This window comes from Drosophila biarmipes, unplaced genomic scaffold, assembly GCF_025231255.1.
Source record: "Drosophila biarmipes strain raj3 unplaced genomic scaffold, RU_DBia_V1.1 ptg000005l, whole genome shotgun sequence".
In the NCBI taxonomy this organism is placed as follows: Eukaryota; Metazoa; Arthropoda; class Insecta; order Diptera; family Drosophilidae; genus Drosophila; species Drosophila biarmipes.
This window is the reverse complement of record NW_026114527.1, coordinates 5,241,393-5,262,449: the sequence shown is the minus strand read 5'-3', so window position 1 is coordinate 5,262,449 and position 21,057 is coordinate 5,241,393. Positions and strand designations below refer to the sequence as shown.

Sequence of the window (21,057 nt, the reverse complement as noted above, 5' to 3'; positions counted from 1 at the left end):
TCGCCGAAACTCAACGGAGTTATAAGCGAGCTTCAAGGAAGCAGCGCGGGAGCGCCGAAGAAATCATTAGGAACATCGTAAGGACTCAAAGGCTTGGATTTGCAAGTAAACGCCGGAGAGTAGAAACGAGTTTTTTAAATGTTGGTCAAAGTAAGAGGTAAAAGCGAATTCGCGTAGTAACGGCGCGCTAAAGAGCGGTTGGAGAGGAAGAGAGTTAGGAGATCAAGGTGTAGAATGTGAGAATTTGCAGACCAAGAGTGCCGTGTGCAAAAGGGAATAACGGAACTGCACCGGGCTTTAGCGAGAACTTTGGACCGGGAGAGGAGCGGCACACAGGGGTGCCACCCGCATCACGGGAACCAGCTGTCCGTAAGGAAAAGTGGGTCAAACAAAAGCCACGGATTCTGAACCCGGAGTGGAAAGGTTCAGCGAGCCATGCGCAAAAGCATGGTTCAGCCAGGTGTCGGCAGCAGGATCAGTCGATCAGGAGGAGTCCAACCACAAAGATCAGTCAAGATTTCAAAGCAAACAGTCAGTCAGAAACGGTCGCTACGACGAGAAGTTCGGGAATGGTACAGAGACGGTCAGAGTTTGAGCAGTGAAGGCCTGTAACGTAAAATCGTGATCTCGGGAGGAGCCCTTTCTAAGCCCAGTGTACCTTGCCCAAAGCACTTTTTTGGCGTGTCCCGACGTAAGCCCAGTACGTCAAGTGAAATCTGAGCAGGTCCTGGCACGATTTGCCAGAAAAGGAGAGCGGTCGATTGGGTACGATCTCGAGTGGAATAGTCCAGGAGAGCGCTACGGTTTCGATCCGTGATGTCCCGGATAGGCGTATGCCTAAATGCCCGAGTGACAGAAGCCAAGCTACAGCCACTCATCCAGCACATCCAGGATCAGTGCGTAGGACATCGTCAGCAGCAAGCCAATCACCACATGACGACAGCTACGCGGACAGTAAGGTGGAACATTCGTTTACCCTAGGCGTAGAAGCGAAGTGAAACGTGAGGCAGCTTCCTGGCGTCTTGACTGTCCGCGCGATCTGAGCAGAAACCCTAGTTCGACCATCCGGGACAGAGCAAGGGATAGACGGTTTAACCTAGTTTGAGAACGGTGACGCTTCCCTAAGCCCGCACGGCTGACTCCCACGCGAATCCAAGCCGTTATAAGCAGTGCCGAGTCAACGCGTCAGGAACGAGCCGCGCTGAGCCTATTTAGGGAGTGTCTAGGGTCTTTAGGGAGCTAAGACAAGAGCTTATCGTGGATTCCAGGACCGTCGGAGGTACCTAAGGCCACGGGTGGCGACATGGAGGCCAGCCGAACTACCGTTGTAACAGTGTACTTCTGGGCTGTCACATTTTTATAAATTTTGGTGGGATGAAGATTCTGAAGGAGGACTTCGCCAATGTCGCACAGAGGCTCAATGTCGCCCTGAATGGGAGATTGTCGGAATATTACTTAAAAGCGGAGAACACCCCACAACTACATATCACGACAGAGTCGGCCCAAGCATCACGCTAACGATGTCTAATGGCAAACAAAGGGCCATAGGAGAGAGTTAAGCACAGAAAGAAAACAGCAGCGCTGATCTTGAGACCAAGCCCGTCAGACTATGCTCGTGTCACTAAACAGGTTCTCGAGTGGTCGTTTAGGTTCGACGGAGCGGAAAAACCTTACAGCATGTAGAATAGTTCGCCAACACATACGACTTGGACTTACACGTGATTACCCGAGGAATGCCGGAAGGACTTCAAAGTAGTCCAACAACAAACAATGGAAAACAATTGAGTTCATAGAATGTATTTCTGCCCCGAGACTTCTTCACCAGGTTGTCGGATCAGCTCAGGCAACGGAAGCAGGGCTCTAGCAAGTCGTTCAAAGACTTCATGATCGACATGCAGACGATAGTGAGACCACTGAAATATTTTTCGAAAGAGACCGTAAGGCTTAACATGAAAAACTGCACCAAACGTCTAAGGATCTTCTTAAGAGACCTTCCAAAATGTCGGACCTGGATAAGGTAATGATGATAGCCGACGAGTATGAAGGATTTGAAAAAGGATACAGTAAAACAAGACCTAGAAGACCAAGTCGGCATCTCCAACGAAGGTCACATGCAGAAGATGCGAAGAGACGGGTAACCAGGAGACACAAGAAAATGACCAATGGTCGCCGCCACAGTCCCACGCAGGAATCAGGCGCAACACGCAGTGGCCATGGACACCACCGCAACAGCAACAAATGCAGGAGTGGCAGCAGTTATCAGTAGCGGTGCCGATTGGTGAAGCCACAAGGACACAATCGGCAGAGCATCAGATCACGATGAAAGGCGACCAACCAATCAACAACGATACTACCACAAGAATCCGAATGTTCAAGGAGAGATCTATGCGAAGGTGGACGACCTTCTCCAAATGGGATGCTTAGAGCACTCAACAAGTCAACTTTTTCATCGTGATGTTTGATAGTTTTCTGGCCAAGATGGGAACCAAGCAACATTTCACAAATCCACACACCCAGCAGAAGAAACCGACCGAGAAAATAGGACGGTGAAAACTATGATAGCGCAGTTCGCTGGCCAGCAAAAATGTCCTGACACGAGCGTTTCCGACTTTACAGGTTAGACACCGTCGTTCACTATCCAAGGCAGAGAACCAAGATTACCGAGCGCGCGGACCGGACGATCAACTGAGACCCCAGAGGACAAAGCCAACAAACTCAGGGATATCTGGAGAGAGCGTCTCAGGATCAGGCTAGGCATGATAATCTAAGGAGGAGGCAATGGACGACAACGGTGGGTGACGTCGTGCGGGTCAAGGATCACCGTTTCGCAAAAGGGGTGTTTGCAGCAAAATTGTCCCAAAGATACGACGGGCCTTATCAGATTATGGATTCGACACGAAAACACAAAAAAAAAGAGGGGACCTACCACGTAAGCGAAATAAACAGCAGACAAACGCAAAACACAAGCGAGCAGCTAAAACATACAGACACAAAGAAGCAAAACAACGTTGAATCTCCAAGGATTCTCAAGCGACACTAAGAAAGGACTCAAAGGATACTCAAAGAGTACTACGAAAAAACTCCAATGATAATTCCTAGTATTCGCTAATTATATTAAGAAATCAGGATTCTACAACGCACTCCAAGGAAACTTCAAGGATACAACAAGGCACTACGAGATACCCATATAGAAGGAACACGTCAAGAGCGGAATTAAACTATCAACCGTCATCGCATGCAGACGTGTATTTATCGTGTATCGGAAAAAGTATAAATCATAAATGTGCAGTGTAATCAATCGACAATAACGCGAAAAGGCACTCTCTGCGATGAAATTGCTCATTAATTAATTATTTAAATAAAACATAACATAAAACGTAAAACTTTTACTAAATCAACCTCGGTTGCAATGAGGCAATGAGTCAAAACGACGTTCGCACACAACGTCAACGTGAGCAAGACGAGAGACGGCTCTCAGTATAAAGAAAGAACGAGTACTTCTCTTTTAAAGCAACCGATGTAAGCGCTGATCAAGCGCGGTCAATTAGCCCCGAAGTGCACAAAACGACCCTGCTGTTGGTCGAAAGCCAAAGATTACGATTTTGCTTCACCATGCTTACCTATGGTTAGCCCTACTCCGACGCCGTGGAGCCAACAATGCAAAACCCCCCACCATCTGTTTTGACCCCTGGCGCACCAACAACATGAAACGGTAAAACTTCTGCATCAGCACTTAATTTGTCAGTAAAGATAACAGCTACGGCAAAAAACACAAATAGCAACTACAGCTACCGGCTACAACAAATCAAATTTAAAACGAAATTCAGCAAGCGGGTTCGGCCATACTACCGACCGGACTGTCATATCATATCAAGTAAACCTAGCCCGCAGAATAGCGCGGTAGGTAAAAAGTCAGAAATAAACCGTGTCTAAATAGAAAATAAATTACCCGGGATATCCAAAGGCAAAACAATTGCGCTTCCACATGAAAATGAATCAGAACCCAACCGAAACCTCAGCCTTCACCAATTTACATTAGAGAGAACGTCTCGAACGCCCTTCTCAACAACATTTTTGTGCTGACCGGGAACGGAAACTTTCATATTGTTCCGGTCACAAAAGGGGGTGTCCATTAAACCAAGCTTCAAACGAAATCTGAAGAACATTTCCAAGCTGTATCCAAAAAGCTGGAGGAGGCTAGGAAAAGCTACTACACACAACAACTAAAAAACATTAAGGGCCTGCAAGTAGTACTAAAAGCAATCGAGCTCGACGTAACCGTCAAGGAAAAAGGGTTTTCTGCAGAGAAATTCAGTAACATTATAAGCAGGAAAAAAGAACCGCAATCACTCTTCAGAGTCGAGCTGGAGCCAGTTAGCAGACTCTTCAACAAAAATGAAGTGCATGAAGTGAATTTATAACCTGCAATACACGTGGAAGAGCCACATAAAAGGAACGGCCCAGAGCAATCCACAAATTGCCTGGAGTATGAACACAACATGACATACAGTTCATTTTAAACAGTCTGTGTGGAGCTTTCCACACTTCCGCTAACTGCCCTGGCAACAAAGAAGACCCCAAAAAGAAAAAATGCGTTAGCCGCCGTACGACGCCGGAAGTAAAATCCTCATTTTGTCAACTAAATAGCCTTCTACTACGCCGATGCCCTTCGATCACGGACCGAAAAGCTACTCCAGTCTTATTTAGGAAATGCTCAGCAGAACCCAGAATTGTCACAAAGCCCTCTGGAATGTATGATGGTCACCATTCAACAAAGTGTGATGGAATTCATGTCATTCATGAAAACCATCATGCAAACACTGATTCAAAACCAGAACATAGTGTGGAACCCCAATGGCGTTTTACGGCACAACCTAAAAGTAACACAGTTTCTGAATGATGATCATATCTACATTATGCTACTGGTAGAGACGCTCCTCATAAACAAATACAACTTCTCTTTCTACCGCACAGATCATCCAGATGTTTATGCCCACGGTGGAACCGCTATCCTCATCATAAACGCATCAAGCACCACTTTTACAAAAGGTGAAGTGAAGTTAAGCAAAGGAAACCTCACCATAGCCGCTGTCTACTGCCCGCCTCTCTTTACAATTTCTGAAGTAAAATTCATGGACTTCTACAATTTGCTTGGAGATCGCTTTATAGCTTACGGGGGACTATAATGCGAAACACACGCACTGGGGATCACGCCTTGTGACTCTCAAAGGAAGGCAATTATTCAATGCAATCATAACACCGAATAACAAATTATCAAAACTAATCTACAAATTGAACGGCTAGTCCTAGAAAAGAGGCGACTGAGACGTGCATGGAAAACTAACAGATCGCCGTAATCAAAACAACTTCTTAAGAAGAAACAAACAAGAAACAGAAAATGCACAGCTGCGGTACATTAAAAAACTTTCGTCAAACAGTACAAATCATTTTCTGTGAAGGGCTCACCCTAATCTGAGCTCTCGAAACAAAACAGTCACTCGATAAAAAATTCATATGGCAGCTAGGTGCGCAGCGAAACGTCTTTCTGCCTCTAGTTCATTTGTCATACCATAAATCGACTTTCTATTTCCCCATTGTTTCAGCCAAAGGAGATCGCGAAAGTCATTGGGGAACTGAAACCGAAAACGGCCCCTGGCGGTGAGCGAATAAGCATAAAAATGATAATTGATCTTCCAAACTCTGCCATTGACTGTCGGCTATTATCCGAAAAAATGGAAAATTTCTATTATCATTATGATACCAAACCCCGGAAAAACCACAAAATTTAGTCATTCTTCAGACCAATTAGTTTATTATCGTTGTTGTTGTTCGAAAATGTCTTTTAAATCGCATAATACCATATCTAGGAGCAAACAATTTTATTTATCCTTGCTCGGTTTTTCGTCAAAACCATAAAAAAATCGAACAATTTAATAGAATAACATCAGTAATACAAACTGCCTTCGATCGAGTATGGCTAGATGGCTTCATGAACAAGATCAATACATGCCTGATTACACTCACAAGCTACTTGAGTCGTACCTATACAACAGAACCTTCCCAGTAAGGTGCAAAAGAACAACAGATTGACAAAAAGTAAACACATAATGTTTACTATCAACAGGCAAACATGCCTTCCACTATCAATAAATAATACACATCGAACGCAAGAAAGTACATCTAAAACTTAAAGCCAGAATCTTCCACTAGATTATTAACGCTCGTTCGTCCCAGGTCTGGAATACAAGGCTTTGCAGTACAACTCCAAACTCAAGCCCATCTGGACATATGGCTCTCAGCTATGGGGAAACGCTAGCCTCAGCAACATAGACATTATGCAGCGCAACCAAAACATCCATAGGGACTTAGGCATTCCTACCGTAAAAGATGAAATAGACAAACAAAAAGCGTCCTACAACTTTCTGTGCACCTCAATAACCTCGCAAGAGGCTTGACCAGTTTGTTCAGCCAAATCGGTCTGCAATGCATCGACCTGCCAAGCCGGCAAAACCTTTCGAGCCCCTTTAGCACAATATCAGTCATATGGCTGTTAGTTAGATTAATTAATTCCCGGCACTATCAGATTTAGCTTCGGGGGAGTTGCACAGTTCAAGGAGAAACTGATTAATCACGCCGAGCCTGGCGTAGCTACTCGAAACTGCGCGAGCGCCACTCTGGTCGCGGCAACGAACGATGGACGAACGGCTGCGTCGCATTTACGTCATTCTGCGTGAGGAGGGGCGCACCTGTCAGGTGCTGGCCGCTGTGGATGTCCCCGCCATCTGTTGCAATTTTGACACGCTCATGGAGCAGAAACAGGGAATTAGCAACCTGGAGCTCTACCAGGAAATCAGCCAGGCGAAGAGACCTAAAGAAAATTTGGAATCCTACCCACGAAAGTGGCAAAATCACCATGTACAATGGAAGGGGGTGCCATGATAGGCAGTCGATTGGCACTGGACGATAGTGCGATCGATGGGGACATGCAAAATGGCAACATCGTTTATGGTGAACATCCCACTGATCAAAGGGCAGTGCCGCCCTAGCGATATCAATAGCTAATGAGTATCGATACCATGAGGAGGACCGCTGGGTTATTAATAAATAATGGGTAATGTCCAGTGGGATGAGATGGGAGTTCGACGAAACTCAACGGAGTTATAAGCGAGCGACTCAAAGGCTAGGATATGCAAGTAAACGCCGGAGAGTAGAAACGAGTTTTTTAAATGTTGGTCAAAGTAAGAGGTAAAAGCGAATTCGCGTAGTAACGGCGCGCCAAAGAGCGGTTGGAGAGGAAGAGAGTTAGGAGATCAAGGTTGAGAATGTGAGAATTTGGAGACCAAGAGTGCCAGGGGTGCCACCCGCATCACGGGAACCAGCTGTCCGTAAGGAAAAGTGGGTCAAACAAAAGCGACGGATTCTGGATCTGGAGTGGAAAGGTTCAGCGAGCCATGCGCAAAAGCATGGTTCAGCCAGGTGCCGGCAGCAGGATCAGTCGATCAGGAGGAGTCCAACCACAAAGATCAGTCAAGATTTCAAAGCAAACAGTCAGTCAGAAACGGTCGCTACGACGAGAAGTTCGGGAATGGTAGAGAGTCGGTCAGAGTTTGAGCAGTGAAGGCCTGTAACGTAAAATCGTGATCTCGGGAGGAGCCCTTTCTAAGCCCAGTGTACCTTGCCCAAAGCACTTCTTTGGCGTGTCCCGACGTAAGCCCAGTACGTCAAGTGAAATCTGAGCAGGTCCTGGCACGATTTGCCAGAAAAGGAGAGCGGTCGATTGGGTACGATCTCGAGTGAAATAGTCCAGGAGAGCGCTACGGTTTCGATCCGTGATGTCCCGGATAGGCGTATGCCTAAATGCCCGAGTAACAGAAGCCAAGCTACAGCCACTCATCCAGCACATCCAGGATCAGTGCGTAGGACATCGTCAGCAGCAAGCCAATCACCACATGACGACAGCTATGCAAGACAGATCGAGCAACGTCACGGACAGTAAGGTGGAACATTCGTTTACCCTAGGCGTTTAGTCTTGACTGTCCGCGCGATCTGAGCAGAAACCCTAGTTCGACCATCCGGGATAGACGGTTTAACCTAGTTTGAGAACGGTGACGCTTCCCTAAGCCCGCTCGGCTGACTCCCTGGCGAAGCCAAGCCGTTATAAGCAGTGCCGAGTCAACGCGTCAGGAACGAGCCGCGCTGAGCCTATTTAGGCAGTTTCTAGGATCTTTAGGGAGCTAAGACAAGAGCTCATCGTGGATTCCAGGACCGTCGGAGGTACCTAAGGCCACCGGTGGCGAAATCGAGGCCTGCCGAACTACCATTGTAAAATGCGTAAAAACCTTACAGCATATAGAATAGTTCGCCAACACATACGACTTGGACTTACACGAGATTACCCGAGGAATGCCGGAAGTACTTCAAAGTAGGTCAACAACAAACAATGGAAAACAATTGAGTTCATAGAATGTATTTCTGCCCCGAGACTTCTTCACCAGGTTGTCGGATCAGGTCAGTTAACGGAAGCAGGGCTTTAGCGAGTCGTTCAAAGACTTCATGATCGACATGCAGACGATAGTGAGACCACTGAAATATTTTTCGAAAGAGACCGTAAGGTTTAACATGAAAAACTGCACCAAAAGTCTAAGGATCTTCTTAAGAGACCTTCCAAAATGTCGGACCTGGATAAGGTAATGATGATAGCCGAAGAGTATGAGGGATTTGAAAAAGGATACAGTAAAACAAGATCTAGAAGACCAAGTCGGCATCTCCAACGAAGGTCACATGCAGAAGATGCGAAGAGACGGGTAACAGGGAGACACAAGAAAATGACCAATGGTCGCCGCCACAGTCCCACGCAGTAATCAGGCGCAACACGCAGTGGCCCATGGACACCACCGCAACAGCAGCAAATGCAGGAGTGGCAGCAGTTATCAGTAGCGGTGCCGATTGGTGGAGGCCACAAGGACACAATCGGCAGAGCATCAGATCACGATGAAAGGGGACCAACCAATCAACAACAATACTACCACAAGAATCCGAATGTTCAAGGAGAGATCTATGCGAAGGTGGACGACCTTCTCCAAATTGGGTGCTTAGAGCACTCAACAAGTCAACTTTTCCATCGTGATGTTTGATAGTTTTCTGGCCAAGATGGGAACCAAGCAACATTTCACAAATCCATACACCCGGCAGGAGAAACCGACTCATAGAGAAAATAGGACGGTGAAAACTATGATAGCGCAGTTCGCTGGGCAGCAAAAATGTCCTGACACGAGCGTTTCCGACTTTACAGGTTAGACACCGTCGTTCACTACCCAAGGCAGAGAACCAAGATTACCGAGCGCGCGGACCGGACGATCAACTGAGACCCCAGAGGACAAGGCCAACAAACTCAGGGATATCTGGAGAGAGCGTCTCAGGATCAGGCTAGGCATGATAATCTAAGGAGGAGGCAATGGACGACAACGGTGGGTGACGTCGTGCGGGTCAAGAATCACCGTTTAGCAAAAGCGGCCGAGGGGTTTGCAGCAAAATTGTCCCAAAGATACGACGGGCCTTACCAGATTATGGATTCGACAATAAAACACAAAAAAAAAAAAAGAGGGGACCTACCACGTAAGCGAAATAAACAGAAGACAAACGCAAAACACAAGCGAGCAGCTAAAACATACAGACACAAAGAAGCAAAACAACGTTGAATCTCCAAGGATTCTCCAGCGATACTTCGAAAGGACTCAAAGGATACTCAAAGAGTACTACGAAAAAACTCCAATGATAATTCCTAGTATTCGCTAATTATATTAAAAAATCAGGATTCTACAACGCACTCCAAGGAAATTTCAAGGATACAACAAGGCACTACGAGATACCCATATAGAAGGAACACGTCAAGAGCGGAATTAAACTATCAACCGTCATCGCATGCAGACGTGTATTTATCGTGTATCGGAAAAAGTATCCATTAAAATCATAAATGTGCAGTGACTGGCTTAATCAATCGACAATAACGCGAAAAGGCACTCTCTGCGATGAAATTGCTTATTAATTAATTATTTAAATAAAACATAACATAAAACGTAAAACTTTTACTAAATCAACCTTGATTGCAATGAGGCAATGAGTCAAAACGACGTTCGCACACAACGTCAGCGTGAGCAAGACGAGAGACGGCTCTCAGTATAAAGAAAGAACGAGTACTTCTCTTTTAAAGCAACCGATGTAAGCGCTGATCAAGCGCGGTCAATTAGCCCCGAAGTGCACAAAACGACCCTGCTGTTGGTCGAAAGCCAAAGATTACGATTTTGCTTTACCATGCTTACCTATGGTTAGCCCTACTCCGACGCCGTGGAGCCAACAATGCAAAATCCCCCACCATCTGTTTTGACCCCTGGCGCACCAACAACATGAAACGGTAAAACTTCTGCATCAGCACTTAATTTGTCAGTAAAGATTACAGCTACGGCAAAAAACACAAATAGCAACTACAGCTACACAGCTACAACAAATCAAATTTAAAACGAAATTCAGCAAGCGGGTTCGTCCATACTACCGACCGGACTGTAATATCATATCAAGTAAACCTAGCCCGCAGAATAGCGCGGTAGGTAAGAAGTCAAAATAGCCCGTGCCTAAATAGAAAATAAATTACCCGGGATATCCAACAGCAATACAATTGCGCTTCCACCTGAAAATGTATCAGAACCCAACCGAAACCTCAGCCTCCACCAATTTACATTAGGGAGAACGTCTCGAACGCCCTTCTCAACAACATTTTTGTGCTGACCGGGAACGGAAACTTTCATATTGTTCCGGTCACAAAAGGGGGTGTCCATTAAACCAAGCTTCAAACGAAATCTGAAGAACATTTCCAAGCTGTATCCAAAAAGCTGGAGGAGGCTAGGAAAAGCTACTACACACAACAACTAAAAAACATTAAGGGCCTGCAAGTAGTACTAAAAGCAATCGAGCTCGACGTAACCGTCAAGGAAAAAGGGTTTTCTGCAGAGAAATTCAGTAACATTATAAGCAGGAAAAAAGAGCCGCAACCACTCTTCAGAGTCGAGCTGGAGCCAGTTAGCAGAGTCTTCAAAAAAAATGAAGTGCACCCCATTTATAACCTGCAATACACGTGGAAGAGCCACATAAAAGGAACGGCCCAGTGCAATCCACAAATTGCCTGGAGTATGAACACAACATGACATACAGTTCATTTTAAACAGTCTGTGTGGAGTTTTCCACACTTGTAACGAACACGACCATGTGTGCGGCTATCTGGCAGCGTACTCTGCCTACAGGGTCGGCTGTGCTCAGGGAAAATGGGAGTGGGGTTTTGCTACCTAGAGAACCGCGCCGTCACATAAACTTAAATAGTAGACAGAGTAGGGAACTATTGACAAACTAAACCAAAGCTCAAAGAATCTAATTTAACTTTAAGTGTGAGGAATTGCAGATGTCATTTAATTCCTCTTCAGAACCCATCCAACCTTGCATTGGCTCGCTTTGCGTATGTGGCCAATGCCCTTATTAATGATGCACAGTTACTTCAGGTGTCCCAATTCGCAAACAAATTTACTTCATTTTATACTTCATTCTCAAATACGTACCAAAATTCAATTAAAGATAAGTTGCCCATGGAAGCGGCTTATGATTTTCTTAACTTTAGCTTGCCCATGGCAGATTAACCATATAATGGGTACAACTGACTTCATTTAGGTTCTTTATTCAAAAATTTACGTTAACAATTATGTTTTGAAAAGAAGAAAGGTAATCTTCAACAAAATAGCACGGGCGTCGAAACTTGAATTTCTATAGTTATATTACTTGGCTCAGATTGATGTTAACAGACGGTCGGCTATGCCGTACTTACAACATTAATACTTTAAATCTGTTTTCAGTGCAGTCGACAGGCCTGTGGACGGTGTGTGTAAACGAGGATGTGTGTATGCTGAGTGAACTACAAAATATTATTAGTTAAGGCCAAATATACATACTGTACCCGTATAATAAGCTTAATTTCTATAAAATTTAAATCTATTCTAGCAACTACAAAAGCGATGCAACAGTCAGATCGGCTGCTGAGATCGGGGGTGAATCCTTAGCTGCGAGGCGGCAGATTCAACAGTTAGAACAAGAGTCTAGGGTGTCTGCTTATCCGCTATACGCTCGTGTTGGACGTGTCGATGGCTAACCATCAGTCCGGGGTTAGGTTACTCGCAACTGGTCAGGAGAATATGGCGAACAACACGTGTATCAATCTAGGAACTGCCAACATAATAACTAACTGGTCAAGGCTGGGTTTACTTTTATTTACCTTAAGTTTTCCTTACGTCTTACAACGGTTGGAATGCTTGGCTCGAAACTTAAATTTGCACTGGTAAACTGTATGTGGCTCGGCTCGACTGGTCTCGCACTTCTTTGCAAAATTCGATTTGATTTAAAACGCGTGTGCTTCGGCCGAAAGATCAGAAATAAGAGAACGAACAAACGCAAATGGCGGGTGCAAGCCCTCTGACAAGCAGTGTTAGAAAATACGAAATTATCGTTTAGTATTTTCTAGGATGTGAGGTTGCCACCAGGTTGCGGAACCAGTAGCGCTATTTTATATTAAAAAAAATACAAGAATCTTTTCCTAATATGTTCACACCCCTACAGCACAGGATTAATCATTAGTCTTCACGACAGAGATAAAACCTGAAAAAGGGTGTGTACTGTTACCAAATATCCTTTGCATGATATGTTCCTAATTCCTTTCCGTTTAAATCCTTAAGTAAATAGAGAAAGTTTCCCAGTCTTTGCTTGACACGGACCTTCATTCCTTCCGGTGCAAGCTTAGCATTGAAGTGGGCGGCGGCATTGCTAAAGGCGAAGTTTCGTTTAATTACCTCTTCTCCTACCTGAAAATATCGAGGCCTAGATCGGAGGTTATATGATTGCTCATTCTTTTCATAAGCTTTGTCTAATTGCTTTTGGAAGTCAAATCGCAACGTAGAGAATTAGTCTTGTCTGTTTAGTCGTAAGGAACTTTCATTAAGCAAATTTAGATTTTTGAGTAATTTATAATCCTTTCCGTGACAAATCATATGCTGCCCGAAAACAACAAAGAATGGAGATTCAGCTATTGACTGGTGTATATGTCGACGCAGAGAACAGTTTATACTACTAAGATATCTATCCCATTCTCTCTGATCGGATCGGGTATAGGCTCTCAATGCAGCATTAATAGACCTATTAACTCTTTCTGCGGCATTGGACTGCGGCGAATAGGCTGCGGTGCAAGTGTGGGTAATGCCATGCTTAGAAAAAAAAGAAGAAAATTCCTGACTTTTGAATTGCAAACCATTATCGCTTACTATAACCTCAGGCGTTCCGTAACAACCAAAAATGTCCTCTTTCAGGTATGACACGACGACTTGAGTTGTAAACTTCTTTACCGGTTTAAGAAACGTGAATTTCGATAGATGATCGAGTACTATAAAGATTCCTATATTACATCTTTTCGTCCTTGGGAAGGGACCAATAAAGTCCCTTTGAAATACTCGTTCGTTAACAATTTGTTATCCTATGGGTGGTTTAAGTTTCTGCATGGGGTATTTTGATGTCCTACAAATCTCACAGGTTTTGATGTAATTGCGAACGTCTACAACCATACGCGGCCAGTAAAACTTTCTTCGAATATTTGCCAAACATTTGGCTATACCTCAATGAGAAGAAGACGGCTGATCGTGAGCTGCCTTGATTACACCTTCTCTAAGCTCGACCGGAACCACAAGCTTCCAGGAGTCTTCAGGATGCTCGGTAGAACTGTTCGAGAAACCAACCCTGTGATTAAGAAAACCATCTATTATTTGAAAATTTGGTAGTTGAGACTGCGTTAACTTTTCTTTAAGTTGCGAATAGCTGGATGATTGAAAGAATTCGAATTCCAAATCAATTTCTGGGAGAACATCGATATCAATAGTGGCAAGGCCTTCATCTGATTCAAAAGATCTTGAAATGGCATCGGCTACTACATTTTCACTACCTCGACGATGTTCTATGCTAAAATTAAATCCTTGAAGTTTGAGTGCCCACCGAGCAAGTCTTCCTTGAAGGTCTTGCTGCGTCATGAGCCATCGGAGACTTGCATGATCAGTCACAATAGTAAATTCATGACCTTCAATATACATTCGAAATCTTTTAATAGCTAGAACTACTGCTAAGCATTCAAGTTCCGTGGTAGAGTAATTCCTTTGAGATCTATTGAGCTTCTTAGACATATATGCAATAGGGCGTTCTATTCCGTTTTCATCACATTGAGCTAGAAGCGCACCAACACCATCGATCGAGGCATCACACTGCACTATAAACGGTTTTTCGTAATTGGGATGTACTATTAATGGAGCAGTGGTCAGAGCCTTTTTCAATTGTTCAAAAGCAACTTGGGCGTTATCATTCCAGTGAAATTCATTTCCTCGCAACAAATCGGTTAGGTGGAAGGTTTGTTCCGAATATTGGTTAATAAACCGTTGATACCAACCGGTCATCCCGAGAAATCTCTTAAGTTGACGTTTGGTTTTTGGAACAGGAAAGTTGGACACGGCGGCTATTTTATTGGGATTCACTTGCAAAGTTCCCTCTCCAACAATGTAACCTAAATAGTCGATTTTCTTTAAGCAAAACTGACTTTTGGCGATATTAATAGTAAGACCTGCCTTTCGAAGTTGCGTAGCGACTTCGGCCAGATGAGAAAGATGCTCTTCGAAACTTGAAGACATGACTAATAGGTCATCTAAATATACCATCACGTGTGATTTCATTCTATAAGGTATTACTTTATCCATAAGTCCGAAAGGCATTCGTGTAAATTGATATAAAGGACGGTTGGGTATGGTTATTGCGGTTTTTGGTTTCGATTCTTCGTCTAGACATATCTGCCAAAACACATCTTTTAAATCAATTTTCGATATGCAGTGTACTGAAGGTAAGCGACTTAGTAGACCTTCAATAAGAGGAGTAGGATAAGCATCCTTTACTGTAACAGAATTAAGCTTCCTAGAATCTAAGCAAATTCTCACTTTGCCTGATTTTACGACCAAGACTGCCGGAGAAGTGGACGCGGGCGCTTCTTCTAGTACTCCCAGACTAATCATGCGGTCTACTTCTTGGCATAACTGAAGCTCTTTGGATAAAGATAAGTTGTAATATCTTTGCTTAATTGCTTTTGCTGCACCGGTGTCAATATGATGTTGAATTAGGGTTGTTTTTCCTAAACCACTTTTTTCAGACGATGGAAAGAATTCGATAACAGCTTGTAATCGGTTTCGATCGGTTGCATTAAGCAAGACTCTGTCACCTAAATCATTGGAGTCAGAAATTTCGGAAATAGTCGTTGTACTGGATATTCGAAGACCAAATAATTTCCAAAAATCCATTCCGCAGATTATATCTTGTTTAATACTGGGTACTATTAAAAATTCTACATCCTGAGATAAGGAGTTATAGTGAATCGGAACGACAATGGTAGCGGTGACGTTTTGATTTTGTCCATCGGCTGTACGAACATAACATTTTAACTTCCTTAACCCTGGATGATCTGTAAGAATAAGTTTAGCCAATTTACCACCTACTACGCATTTGTTAGCTCAACTATCAAGCAAGGCCAAGAAGGTTTTGTTAAATAATTCCAAAGCGATGTAAGGACGGTTGTCATTGTCCTGCCTAACAATAGAGGATACGACATACTTCTTCATTCTTCGCTGCTGTTTCCAAAATGAACACATTCGATTAGCTGATCGAGATTTGTTGGCGGAATTAATTCGTAGTGTAAATATTTCCGCTCTGCGTTGATAATAGTTACGTACTCTTTCATGGTAGGGGATAATTTTAAAGTTTCATGACGGCTCTGTAGTGTTTTTAATTAACATACAGTTGGGTTTGTCTAAATCTGGGTTAGATGTTGTCGAGTCAGGTTAAGAGTTACTTAAATTAGAAGATGGAAGATTATTAGTACCTGTTATTGATGGTGATTTTGAAATAGGATATCCACCAGTCAGAATTGATGGACATCCTCTTACGAGTTTTCCGACGGGGGATTACATTTCAAGCAACTAGGCTTATAAGTGTCAGGAGGACCACACCCATAGCAAAATATGCGTCTGGCTTTGAGGCAATCATGATATCTTGGTCCGGTTTCCTCACAATTCCAACATTTATAACGCTCAGCATTGCGCATCGCATTTATTTCTACGTCGCTCATAGTTTGATAATTCTCTTCTTCCCTAGACTCTTCAACCTGCACTAGCTCATTTACAAATCGCCGGTTTGGAGGAGGACGGGCTGCCGACCTACCTGCCATGCTAATGAGAAATCGTTCGTGCTTGTGGCACTCTGCTCTTAAGGAGGCAATGTTTGGGGTCAAAACATGTAATAATTCTAGTCGTAATTCAGGTTTAAGGTTCTTTTTAACGTTGGTAACTAGTTCACTGTCGGACATAGGCTCACGCAAAGCATCTGCAATCGTTAGGATAGCATCTAAAAAATCGTCAAAATTTTCCGCGCTTTTCTGCTTCCTATGTCGAAAAGAGTCTTTAATCTCTTCGTCAGTGCGCTTCTCTATACCGTTCACGGAGACTTGTACACAGGTGAAACCAATTCGGTTCACTTGAAGTTCTCTGAAAACGCCAATAAAATTGTAAAGCTGGTCCGGCAAATAGTACGTTGGCAAATTGGTATAGCAAATTAGAGTTTGCGTTTAGACATTGTATAGTCAAACTATTTATCCTATAGATAAAGTCTCAACAGGTATGTCACTTGCCATGCCAGTGAATTTCACATTCCAATTAGAAATAACGCTTGAAACTTTGTTAGGACGATATAAGGCTTGTGTCAAAGGATCAACTCTGCTTGCATTGAAGGTTTCGCATCGTATTACTGATATCATCCGCTACTGCTGCAACCATGCTAACGCGAAAGGTTTCTAAGGAGTCGGTGATTAACTGCTGTACTCGAGTTTCGGAAATGCTAGAACGTTCAGTTGATCTATGTGTTGTGTTTTGGCTTCTTAAGCTAGACTGTGCTCTCTGATTCGTTAAGTTCTGATTGGAATTCGCTCTTGTGTTCGGTTAACGGCTCCCGTAGCTTGATTGGCAGAAGCACCTCGAACTTCCCTATTAGTATCATTAGTAGACCTATTCGGTTGAGCAGCAGGAAAGGTTATCAGTTGTACCAGGGTACAAGCACTTCGGCAAAGCGGACAAGTTTCATTAGTTCCTAACCACAGTACCACGCATGTTCTGTAAAATTTATGTCTACAAGGGGTTTCTGCAAGTTTAGTATCTATTACCATAGTATCATTGCAAATAATACAAAGAGAACGTTCATCCCCACTATCGGTGACTGCAACCTCGTCTCGATTAGGCTGAACTGACATTTTGTAGTATTATAATATTTTCTCAAATATTGTAAATATAAAAACTCTGATTTAAAATTGAGACTATCCTTTAGGTACCGTGCATCGAATAAATATTAATATAAAATTAGGGTTTCTGTTGGGCAAAAGTCTTTTAATGTTAGGAAAGCAAGTGCATTACTGCTGAGTGTCTTTCCAAAAACTATTTAGCTAAACAAATCTCAAAGCAGTAATGACTTAATGTTTGATCTCTAAAAATATAATCATGAGTACTTGCTAGAAATTTCCAACAAAAAAAATCTCAAATGACTTTTCTTAGGTGAATCAAATGTGATTATTAAAAGAATAATGTTGCCTGGTGCGAATTCGAGCTTTTCCCCAAATCTCACATTCCGAAGCAATTCATTTATTGTTGATATGGGAATTAGGATTGAGCGATAACATAATCTAGGTTCAGCACCTGCAAGAACGCGCGATGTCTGAATTCCAAACTATCACATTAAGGCTCAAATTAGGAAACTATACAAAAAAAATTGGATTTTTCTTTAGAATATTGCATTGGGTAGCGACACGAAAAATTAACTCTATTATATTCTCAAGATACGGTATTTTCCTGATTTCCGATCGCCCCGACGTTGGGCGCCAAAGAATATGTAACGAACACGACCATGTGTGCGGCTATCTGGCAGCGTACTCTGCCTACAGGGTCGGCTATGCTCAGGGAAAATGGGAGTGGGGTTTTGCTACCTAGAGAACCGCGCCGTCACATAAACTTAAATAGTAGACAGAGTAGGGAACTATTGACAAACTAAACCAAAGCTCAAAGAATCTAATTTTACATTAAATGTGAGGAATTGCAGATGTCATTTAATTCCTCTTCAGAACCCATCCTACCTTGCATAGGCTCGCTTTGCGTATGTGGCCAATGCCCTTATTAATGATGCACAGTTACTTTAGGTGTCCCAATTCGCAAACAAATTTACTTCATTTTATACTTCATTCTCAAATACGTACCAAAATTCAATTAAAGATAAGTTGCCCATGGAAGCGGCTTATGATTTTCTTAACGTTAGCTTGCCCATGGCAGATGCTTATGAATTGCTTAACGTTAGCTTGCCCATGGCAGATTAACCATATAATGGGTACAACTGACTTCATTTAGGTTCTTCATTCAAAAATTTACGTTAACAATTAAGTTTTGAAAAGAAAAAAGGTAATCTTCAAAAAAATAGCACGGGCGTCAAAACTTGAATTTATAGTTATTCTACAGTTATATTACTCGGCTCAGATTGATGTTAACAGACGGTCGGCTATGCCGTACTTACAACATTAATACTTTAAATTTGTTTCCAGTGCAGTCGACAGGCCTGTGGACGGTGTGTGTAAACGAGGATGTGTGTATGCTGAGTGAACTACAAAATATTATTAGTTAACAGTCAATCTAAGGCCAAATATACATACTGTACCCGTATAATAAGCTTAATTTCTATAAAATTTAATCTATTCTAACAACTACAAAAGCGATGCAACAGTCAGATCGGCTGCTGAGATCGGGGGTGAATCCTTAGCTGCGAGGCGGCAGACTCAACAGCTAGAACAAGAGTCCAGGGTGTCTGCTTATCCGCTATACGCTCGTGTTGGACGTGTCGATGGCTAACCATCAGTCCGGGGTTAGGTTACTCGCAACTGGTCAGGAGAATATGGCGAACAACACGTGTATAAATCTAGGAACTGCCAACATATTAACTAACTGGTCAAGGCTGGGTTTACTTTTATTTACCTTAAGTTTTCCTTACGTCTTACAACGGTTGGAATGCTTGGCTCGAAACTTAAATTTGCACTGGTAAACTGTATGTGGCTCGGCTCGAGTGGTCCCGCTCCACGTGTTGGCAGCCAGAGTGGGCCAAAACGAGCACCAGGCGATTTGATCAAGTGGCGCTGCGCACTCCTACTTTTGTTTATCCATTAGTAAACAATTATTGATATAAATTCCCTATGCTCACCTAATTAGTTTTTCAACTATAAGTTGGATGTTGCGATCGGTGGCAGCTAAATTTCGCCAGCCACTTTGGGCGTTTGAAATTAGCTTTGTGGTGCTTCACTTATTAGTCGGTTTGTCTTGTTGGGCGGTTATTAAGCCCTATACACCACCTCGGGCTTAATAACCTTAATAATATTTTGATTTAAAACGCGTGTGACTCTGACAAGCAGTGTTAGAAAATACGAAATTATCGTTTAGTATTTTCTAGGATGTGTGGTTGCCACCAGGTTGCGGAACCAGTAGCGCTATTTTATATTAAAAAAAAAAAAATACAATAATCTTTTCCTATAATTTCACACCCCTAAACACTTCCGCTAACTGCCCTGCCAACAAAGAAGACCCCAACAAGAAAAAATGCGTTAGCCGCAAGTTAACCACGTCATCAGAATACCCGCGTACAACGCCGGAAGTAAAATCCTCATTTTTGTCAACTAAATACCCAGAGAGCCTTCTACTACGCCGATGCCCTTCGATCACGGACCGGAAAGCTACTCCAGTCTTATTTAGGAAATGCTCAGCAGAACCCAGAATTATCACAAAGCACTCTGGAATGTATGATGGTCACCATTCAACAAAGTGTGATGGAATTCATGTCATTCATGCAAACACTGGTTCAAAACCAGAACATAGTGTGGAACCCCAATGGCGTTTTACGGCACAACCTAAAAGTAAAACAGTTTCTGTATGATGATCATAACTACATTATGCTACTGGTAGAGACGCTCCTCATAAACAAATACAACTTCTCTTTCTACCGAACAGATCATCCAGATGTTTATGCCCATGGTGGAACCACTATCCTCATCATAAACGCATCAAGCACCACTTTTACCAAAAGTGAAGTGAAGTTAAGCAAAGAAAACCTGACAATAGCCGCTGTCTACTGCCCGCCTCACTTTACAATTTCTGAAGGAAAATTCATGGACTTCTACAACTTGCTTGGAGACCGCTTTATAGCTTAAGGGGACTATAATGCCAAACACACGCACTAGGGATCACACCTTGTGACTCTCAATAAAAGGCAATTATTCAATGCAATCATAAAACCGAATAACAAATTATCAAAACTAATCTGCAAATTGAACGGCTAGTCCTAGAAAAGAGGAGCCTAAGACGTGCATGGAAAACTAACAGATCGCCGTAATCAAACAACTTCTTAAGAAGAAACAAACAAGAAACAGAAAATGCACAGCTGCGGTACATTAAAAAACTTTCGTCAAACAGTACAAATCATTTTCTGTGAAGGGCTCACCCTAATCTGAGCTCTCCAAACAAAACAGTCACTCGATAAAAAATTCATATGGCAGCTAGGTGCGCAGCGAAACGTCTTTCTGCCTCTAGTTCATTTGTCATACCATAAATCGACTTTCTATTTCCCCACCACCATTGTTTCAGCCAAAGGAGATCGCGAAAGTCATTGGGGAACTGAAACCGAAAACGGCCCCTGGCGGTAAGCGAATAAGCATAAAAATGATAATTGATCTTCCAAACTCTGCCATTGACTGTCGGCTATTATCCGAAAAAATGGAAAATTTCTATTATCATTATGATACCAAACCCCGGAAAAACCACAAAATTCAGTCATTCGTCAGACCAATTAGTTTATTATCGTTGTTGTTGTTCGAAAATG

The 21,057-nt window shown here is 43.0% G+C and overlaps 1 protein-coding gene across 6 annotated transcripts in view; it reads right to left on the bottom strand.

Annotated features, from left to right (window-relative positions):
- Positions 1-19,538, bottom strand: part of LOC108035740 (zinc finger protein ubi-d4 B) — a 156,202-nt gene extending 136,664 nt beyond the window's left edge. For 2 of the 6 annotated variants that reach the window (XR_007764932.1, XR_007764933.1), the window contains exons 1-2: positions 19,390-19,538; positions 19,167-19,334 (exon numbers count right to left, since the gene is read on the bottom strand). The gene's annotated coding sequence lies outside the window, so the exon portion shown is untranslated. Of the gene's footprint in view, positions 1-11,866; positions 11,954-12,310; positions 12,492-18,711; positions 18,799-19,166; positions 19,335-19,389 lie in introns of those variants that run through there. The other 4 variants (XR_007764930.1, XR_007764934.1, XR_007764931.1 and 1 more) reach the window with 4 other exon arrangements.
- Positions 19,539-21,057: the final 1,519 nt, after the last annotated feature.